The sequence below is a fragment of the Saccoglossus kowalevskii genome, chromosome 15 (genome assembly GCF_978046115.1).
Source record: "Saccoglossus kowalevskii chromosome 15, keSacKowa6.1, whole genome shotgun sequence".
In the NCBI taxonomy this organism is placed as follows: domain Eukaryota; kingdom Metazoa; phylum Hemichordata; class Enteropneusta; family Harrimaniidae; genus Saccoglossus; species Saccoglossus kowalevskii.
Window position 1 is genome coordinate 33,266,424 of NC_140655.1, and position 9,659 is coordinate 33,276,082.

Genomic DNA, 9,659 nt, shown 5'->3' on the forward strand with positions numbered 1-9,659 from the left:
TCTATTTTAAGAAGTTATTGAATTGAATTAGTTTGTTGAAGTATAATGATGGTATAATGATATTTCTTGGGCCACTGAAAAACCCACGCTCTCTTCATTGTAGCGCACTTACCTCTAATATTTAAGGAGATTATGTGCATATTTTCAATCATGATGTCCACTAAAAATGATTACTCAGAGATGAAATTGATTCAGTACTTACTAATACCCCCCCCCCCAAGTGTGAAAGATTCTAATGCTAGAGTGACTTGTTTGCTATATGCACAAAGATCAACGATGAGGCCAACACAAACCTGCATTGTCAAAAGCATTGAGTACTCGGTTCTCTGTCACCATTCCGGTCTATGTTTTGTGTTGAGATATTGCTTTGATTTTGTTGACAAAATATGTATTTATTGCTGTCAATCAGCCTATAGATAATTATCAGGTGCACTGGATTATAAAGGGTTTGTTATTATATGGCCTACAATAATCTCGTCGTGTGAAATAATGTTAAAATAGAAGTTTGGGAATATAAAATAGCTACTTTTGTATGATTTTATGTGGACAAAGTCAAACACCACGCTGAACAACCTTCCAAAGTTATTTACCTGGCGACGATAAGTCTGTTTCTTTGAGCATATACAAATTACATAGGTGGTCTATTAGCATTGTATGCTGCCTCTGAAAAAATGTTGCAGTGATGTTGTGTATGACACAGAATAAAAAGTTACAATTCATAAAGTTGAGTAAGCACACGAATACGAAACTTTTGTTCTTTCCTTTGCAGGAACTGCCACCGTTGGCTGGTAGTCAAAACACCGTTCTATGAATTGCCCTGAAAGGCATACAAGAGTAAAAACGTCAGCGGGTGTGTGGAGTTCAGAGTCTGACACGACATACCCATCACCATCATAGTACACATTTTCATTTACAATCATGTAATTCATAACAGAATCCGACACAGTAGACAACTTTCCACTAGAACAATCCGACACAGAGAACATAAAGAAGGGAAGTCAATAGAAAATTCAAGATATGGGATTGAGGGATTGGATGAAAGGAATCAAAACCTCTTTCTCCTCGCAACGTCAGTTACATTTGTTGGTAGATTTCATACTCGCAAAAATGTGAGATGACATCCTCTGAACCACAGATTGACAAAGCGACGGCAAGATGATATGGTCGTGAGGGATGGGGTAATACCCTTATTTCATTAGACACTTTTATGATTGAAGGTTATATTATTGCAATAAAGTTTTGTACCTGCAAATCCTTAGTATGAGCGTGGTTATACTACTGTAAAAAAACAGTAGTACTTAGAACGCAGACAGCTCAGACAGCTTTCTAAATTATTGTATTCATCCGAAACTATACGCATGTGTTTCAGATGAAAATATGTTCTGAATTTCCTTTTTAATTAATTTCCCTATTTAATTGTACGTTTCTTCCGAATATAGTAACCTTTATTGTTGTTGATTCCCTCACAATAATGTTGGTACATTGACCTCAAACACTATCAAGTTAAAAGAGTATCACCTGGTATCCATTGACCAATGACGACGTTCCGTGTCAGTAATGAACAGTCTGTGGCATTGTAATACGTTATTAGTTTAATGATGAGAAGTTTGTCGTTGGATATTTCCCTGTTTTGTATCGCAATTTACTTATATACACAGGTTACTACTGCTAGTTATTGTGAAAGCAAGGTTTTTTATTTCATGTTGGTTTGTTCAAATGTTTGTGGCAGTAAATTAACACATGTGTTGGTTTCCGGAATATTGTCTGATGAAAACACGCAATCTCATTGGCCTTAAATGATCCAACCGTGACGACCGTTAGGAAATATAGTAATATGGTCACAATGATGACATGGCCGCCTAACATCTCAATAAGAGAGCACAGACAAGCAGAATAGAACAGTAGTCATGGAAACACATTCTGTATTCGATGACTGTTTATTGCCAATGAATCCATTCAAATGAGAAAATTAGGGTCAAGACTGACAAAGAAAAGTTCGAGTAATATGCTGAATTAATTTCAAGAGTCGATTAAGTCTTTCACATAACAAGAAATCATCCCCTTCTTATTTGTGTTCTTAATGCACCGCGATGACGTCATAGTTCCTGACGTGGGTATTGGATACGAGATAGGCGTCTGTAACTAAATGAATCGGAGTTTTAAAGTACCGCCAGGAGAAACAAAATGTCAAAAAAAAAAAGATTTGAACAGTCAAAAAACATGTGACGCAACGTTTACAGTGGGATGCACTGCTAAAAATAGGGGTGTCCAGTACTGAGACAACGAGAGGTGTCTAGTACTGAGACAACGAGGGGTGTCCATTACTGAGAGAATGAAGGGTGTCCAGTACTTAGACAACAAGGGATGTCCAGTACTGAGACAACGAGGGGTGTCCAGTACTGAGACGAGGGGTGTCCAGTACTGAGAGAACGAAGGGTGTCCAGTATTGAGACAATGAGGGGTGTCCAGTACTGAGACAACGAGGAGTGTCCAGTACTTATGCAACACGGGGTGTCCAGTACTGCTACAACAAGGGGTGTGCAGTACTGAGACAACGAAGGGTGTCCAGTACTGAGACAACGAGGGGTGTCCAGTACTGAGACAACGAGGGGTGTCCAGTACTGAGACAACGAGGGGTGTCATGTACTGAGACAACGAGGGGTGTCCAGTACTTAGACAACAAGGGGTGTCCAGTACCGGGGTCCAGTACTGCTACAACAAGGGGTGTCCAGTACTGAGACAACGAGGGGTGTCCAGTACTTAGACAACAAGGGGTGCCCAGTACTGAGACAACCAGGGGTGTCCAGTACTGCTGCAATGAGGGGTGACCAGTACTGAGACAGTAAGGGGTGTCCAATACTGTTCTAAACATGTAATTTTGTCGTATTTTTTAGAAACAATGCAATTCTCCACTACTCCATTACACATACTGCGCCCTCGCGCGATGGAACTAGTAAGACACACGTGCTTTAAGACACGTGTATGCAAATACACTGCCATCACCAGTTGAACAGGGCAATAACCATTCCGTACATGCAAACACGTCAATAATAAATGAATACTTAGTACAATGTTGAAACTGGCATGGTTTAAAATTAGGATTAGGATTCCAGTAACTCGATTTGGGGTTCGAATTTATTTCCGATTTCGACTGGACCTATTATTATTATTATTCCACTGTTTGATTTTACACAAACATATATTCCGGTAAACACTTATAATAATAACCACGTGACAGAAAAAATAACACAGAAATAATTACGTGTATGGACAAAAAAATGTCAACGCAGGCTGCATGCGATAGCCGAATACGTGCGTTTTATAATGTGCATAAAAATATCATACATGAATTTCATATCACTCATAATAAATAAAAACGGTATTTGACAAATTCATACACCTTTGTTTATTCTATACGCGACTCTGTCCGTTCGAGGGCGCTGTCGGAAATAGACATAATTTACATGTTTTGCAATGTTGTACATAAATGATAAAATGTATCATTCATTTTTTAAAGCAATGACTGAATTTTAATACAATAAATAAATGTTTACACAACATTAATCGATTTATTTATTTAAGTTGATGTTATAGCTATATGAGACGTCAGAGCGTACAATGGGTGAATGATTATGCAAATTATCACATGTGTAAGGTTATAGTCATTTACCTTGGAATAGAATATGTGTTGTATGTCGCTAATATTTAAATTAAGATATTCCCTTCTTAACTTGTGTTTTGTGAGTCCGGAAATGACGTATTTTAGGGGCTTATTTTTAATTGATTTTTGTTATTGCTTTGGCAGAGCACTAGTCATACTTGGTTCTAATCATTATTATGTGCAATGTATTATTTGAGGAAAAGACGTGAATGGCTGTAACCATCGTTACACAATGATGATATTCCCAATTTATCTATACTCGATACGTCTCTGTCATGCGTTTCTTCTTACATTTTTCATTATGCCGTAATAGATATAACAACAATTAAAAATTATTTGCACCTAATGTATTCGAACCTGTATCGCTAGCAAACTCAACTTCTTATACTTCACGTTTTTTTCTATGGAACAAGAAAACAATAGAAAGGTAACCGTCAATATGTATACCAGTTGTTTTACCAGAAAATATATTAAAAACTAAATAAACTATTTGAGAAAGCCAAACTATCCTCGGGGCGGACATCCGGGCATTTCTACCGCCTGGCAACCCTCGCGGTGAAAACTCGCAGAAAACGGTACACTGGGATGGTGGTTGAGACTCCTCTGACATTGTAACAAGATTAGCCCTACGTGTGTAACATATATGAATTTGGTTGTTCAGGATTACTTCAAAGTTGAGTTTGTGTTGTTTTCTCGAATTTTCACCGGCTCGACCGGCGTTCCACAGCAGCGCGCACAAAGTCATAGAAATACATGGTACAGTGGTGCACGTCTTAGCAACGTGGAACGTCTGTGACGTAGCTCCGCCCCGAGGATAGGAAAGAAATTGTTTAACTCAATTGTGGGAAGGATAATTGAACTATAGAGGGCGTTAGGGGACTTATATACTTTCTATGCACATCCCTGTGCTAACATCAATTATAAACCTCTCCTGTTTTCAAGAAACGTATTAGTTTCCATTAATTTCACTGGGAAGATTGTTTTAAAGATGTTTTACTGATTTTGGCTGCAAGCTGTCCAACTGTAGAAACGGTAAATATAGGTAGAAGTATTCGATTTCTGCTCCTATAAATAATAAACACTCCATTCAATAGAAAAAAATCGAACATCTCCGATTGATTGTTTTCTAATAAATATATTTCAGTAATATTACTGGCCCAGTGGCAATAGAAAACAATGCACCTAGACCTAGATGAGCCGAGTGCGTATACAGCAACGGAAACACAGGTGTGCACTGAGATTTGCTGGTTAGAACCACGCTGGTAGTCAACTGGCGTATACGTGATAATCAAATTATTCCGATCAATTTACCGATATTTACTCTATGGGGGCTGTCATCTTGAATGCGTCTTGAACTAACTAAATAAAGAGGCAAGTTGAGAAACAGGTTTTTCAGATTCCTCCAAATCAGGAGAAGAAAATGCCAAACTTAATAAATAATCTTCTCGCAATACATGAACTCTTTATTCCAAATGATAAAAATTACAAAAGCTTAGAAGTAATAAATAACGACTTTGCACTATTGTTTAGAATCAACAACTTGCATGTTTAGGGTTACCCTTGAGATTTTAAACATATATTACAGCAGTTTGATAAATAAATTATTTACTAATTGTTTATAATAGTCGCAACTTCACAAGGCTTTATCCGCGAGAAACATTCCAAGTAATCACACGGTCGTGCCAACGACTGCAGCGATTTACTGCAGCAGTTTACTCTTCTACGCCTTAGAGACTTTTAAGATAGAGACTTTGTTACCCTTGGAAAGAGGAGAACGAGTGGACGGCGAGGTGTTAACTTAGCTGAGCGTTTGGATGAATAAAGCTGGACTATCTGTAATGAACTAAATAATGTGTATTCTATTTGGTCTAATCCGGTATCTCTACGTGCAATTGATATAAGCCAAGCGAAACTGAGTTCCCTCACAGCCAAGCGAAACTGAGTCCCCTCACAGCCAAGCGAAACTCAGTCCCCTCACAGCCAAGCGAAATTGAGTCCCCTCACAACAACGCTAGTGTTCACTTGACATGGTGGAGAACCGAATTACTTACTACGTAAACACCAATGTCATTTAGGAGACAGACACACTCAAATACAACTTAGGACAAATAGCCGAGACATCACAAATGAATGACCAATGGAAAAGACACGTTGAAAGTCAGTTAAAGCGGAAGGGTCGTCACCTGCGCACGCGCGGGAATTGAGTCCCAAGCGACGATAACAATACACGCTAAAAACGCAAAGGCTTAGTAGTAGACAATTGTTTGTAAACAATGACACGCTATGGCCATCTGACGCATGCGCAGGTGACGACTCCCCCGCTTTAAAAAAAAGCAGTGACAAGCGAGAGAATTATCTCCAGCATTACGAGAACCAGCTACAACAGTAGGAAAACCCGTGAATCATATCACTAACAGTGACCGTTGATTTCCACTGATAAGCCGTAAAGCACATGATATATTTTATTAGTGTATGGACGCCCCATCTTATTGTGGGAAGAATAACATCTTGGCAATACTTTAAAGTTGTTTGAGTCCACACAAATATTTTGAGATATAGTTGAGTTAAGGTAGCGAGAAGGGTTTTTTGACGTTTATTCTGTGACAAAGCACTTTCTTGAAAAACCCAGACATATTTCGCACCATCATTATCTTTTGAACGATAACTGCGAGTTTGAATGTCATAGTCCAAACGCACTTGATTTGGCGTCGGCCCCAAATGAGTCGTACTCAATCAAAACTTTAACTCGAGAAAAACGGGAAAACAGTTTTGGTTAATAAAACACAGTAGATTTGCTGCATTATTATAAATATACACTAAAAATGGCCAAACATATTAACCACTGATATCATAGAACTCATAAAGAGTGTCAGATAATGAATAATTTCAAGCTCGAGCGTGAAAAATGAAGAAAACTGCTGGCATTTGTGTCCGTACTCCGGGAACGTTCGGGTTGCCATTGTTATGCAAACGAACAACGAGGGATAATCCTCTGACAAACATTACTGTCCCACTGTACACGCTGACATTTTACAAACAAGCTAATCCTTCAAGTGTCTCTGATAAGAGATCTAATAAAACGGTTTTCATGGTGAAACAAAATGGCCGATGTTTGAAAAAAAAAATTGCTGTGTCAGAGCGCGACACTGAGTGGCAGATTTTTCTTTGCATCGTCTGTCAACGCCATTGCGTTAGAAAAAATTGTATTAGTAAAATAGAATATTGACTTGGAAAATAAAACGATTTTCGCAAAGTTCCAGTACTCATTTCGCACAACCTCACGCCCGCTTCTGCTTTCCACTCACCTTTTTCTCTCGCTTTTGCGACCGCTTGTTTAATTCGACGGGGCAATTTCCGCTTTATTTTCGACCGCGGAAACCCCGAAATATCACCGCTCGTTCGCGCGCATTTAAAAATCGGACTAACAGAAAATTTTCCGAGGTTCACATTGTCTTATAATTGTCTTTCTGGTTTTTATAGATGTTGAACAGCTGACAAAATTTGAAATACTTTTCGTTCAATTATCTATAATTATATGCACGCAATCTGACCCTTTGACCTAGATTTGGCTTGGACTGAATATTTTATTTTAAACAATATTCTGACGTGAAATACAAAATGTGTTTCAACACAAGTACGACATGATTGTATGGGTTTTCTTTCCTGATTGTTGAGTCTTCGCAATGTGTTTTGTATAATTATTGTTGTTTTGACAAGCTGAAGGACCATGAAGCTAAATGGCAGTTCCATGCATGGGCTGAGTGAAAGAAAATATTTCTAAGACTAAAATAAAACCTAATATTACACCGCTTTGTGTATTTGTTAATTTTACATATGTTTGTCATGACAGTATGTTTGTAAATATCTAGAAAAATCTCGTTTGGAATGTCTGTCGACCGTGTCCCAATAATTTGTTTGGAATGTCGATCCTCGTTGGTTTCTCAATACCGAGTTTAGGAAGGGCGTCGATCAACACAATCAGCCGAGACAGGACAAACATTGACCGTAATTCACGGGGATCATGTCCGTAATTTGTGGGCTGAAACTCCAAATAATTAAACAAGTATTATTACCATGATATATATTTTATTTTACATCGCAAAACTACAACAGAGCTAGAGTTGTTCGCGGTGTAACAGCCGCCTTGAAGATGATGCAACTTCAACTAGCCATTTCTTACCGTGAACAAAAATCGAAGAGCATCAGGGAAAATATTAATAATCATTCTTATCAATCGCTTGCTTTATTTTATTCGAATCCATGAAATTCACTAGTTTTTTTTTTACATTTGTTGGCAACTTAAAAAAGATTGAAAATGTGGGTGTGGCTCTTTTGCGAGATCATGTTGATAATACGGACAAATATGGTTCTGTGACCCAGGTCGTGCTCCGATCATGTGACTTTCAGCCATTCAATGATGTTGCAACAAAGCATATTTGACGCTAATTGAAGGGTCGTCGTACCATCAAATCTCCGGCGTCGATTCACATAGTTTTTTTTGCGCTGTGACAGGCTTCAAAATTATTCACAGAAAAACATCGGTATATTTTGACAAACGGATGGAATTTGACGTCAGTTCAAAAAGAAAATACTAGGCGAATCTTCACTGCAAGTTGTGAAATAAAGTAAACCAGAGTAGGGTCGATAATTTTCAGCCCTGAAGAACTTCCGTGTGAATCCTGAGTTTCGAATTGTTCATCGACTGGCCACCAACTATTTATGGCTATAACTGAATTTGACACGTTTTTTTAAGCCCAATAAATTATTCATACATGTCAATCTCTGTTCGATTTTTTCAGGGCATGTGGTCGTTTTTAGTCGAAAATATTTTTTTGTGGGAACACTTCTACGGTACGTATACGGTATAGACTGAACTCATTCAATGATCGTGACTTAATTTTGAAAATTGTATGTCAAATTTTACCGCCTGTGGACCGACGTGGATTTAGTATCGTTATTTTTGGAATTAAGAGTTACCTATGTTTTTTTTCACGTAACTGTCTCATTAAAATAAAGTACAACACGTAACAAGAGGTCCCAGTTCAGTTGCTTTCACGATACAAGTGTCATACAACTATTAGATTTGATGTGTCGTTCAGAACTTAATAATAGTTAATACTAGTTGTATGTTCACACTTTACTATCAAAACCACCATTTCGACCACTCATGTGCCAGTGTCAGTGTTTGGCCGAGCGGTCGGTGTTTTCAATGAGCGAGCAAGCGAAAAAAAAAAACGCGATTAAAATGCGGTCGGTTTCCGGTCGGAAAAGACCGCGTACTCGGAAATTAAGCGATAAGCGGTCGATGTAAAAGTGGAAGGTTGTATCACAGACTGTGGTTGTATGAGTACTGTATGACCATGTTTCTCCGACGAAGTCTCGACTGACAATAATGCTGACAATGGACGTTAGATAAACACGCATTGTTTGCGACAGGAAGCTATTCATCCGTTATATCAGAATCGTCAACAACAGAGTATACAGATAAGATGTTATCATTTAAACCCTTCCAAAGATAAACATTATGTAAATATCCACGCAACGGCAGTTGTAGTCTTTTCTGTTGGCGTTTTAAAACAATAATTTGAGCAACATTATTTCGCAATTTCGATCTTTGTTAACCTGGGATGATGTATCAAGGTCTAAAGTAACCGTTTTATCAATTTTTGAAAAATCAAGAAAAAAGTGAAAATTTCCCTTCTCGCTACCTTAATGCATTTCTCAGTGTTTTTTTAGTACTCAAATTTAAAACGCAAAATTATAGAAATTTATCAAAATTGGTAAAACAAACAGTAATGAGATTCAATGTTTGTAGTTAGTTGTTCGTTATATATTGATGCAATGGCAGTCTTACAACAAATAGTTTGGCTACTCCAGTGATAATCCAATTACAGTGGTATTGATACGGAAAATGTGAAGTAAATATGTTGATTGTGCGTGTTTTGTTTTTTTCTTTCTTTTTTTGACATTTTTTATTAGTCATAAACAAAAAATACAG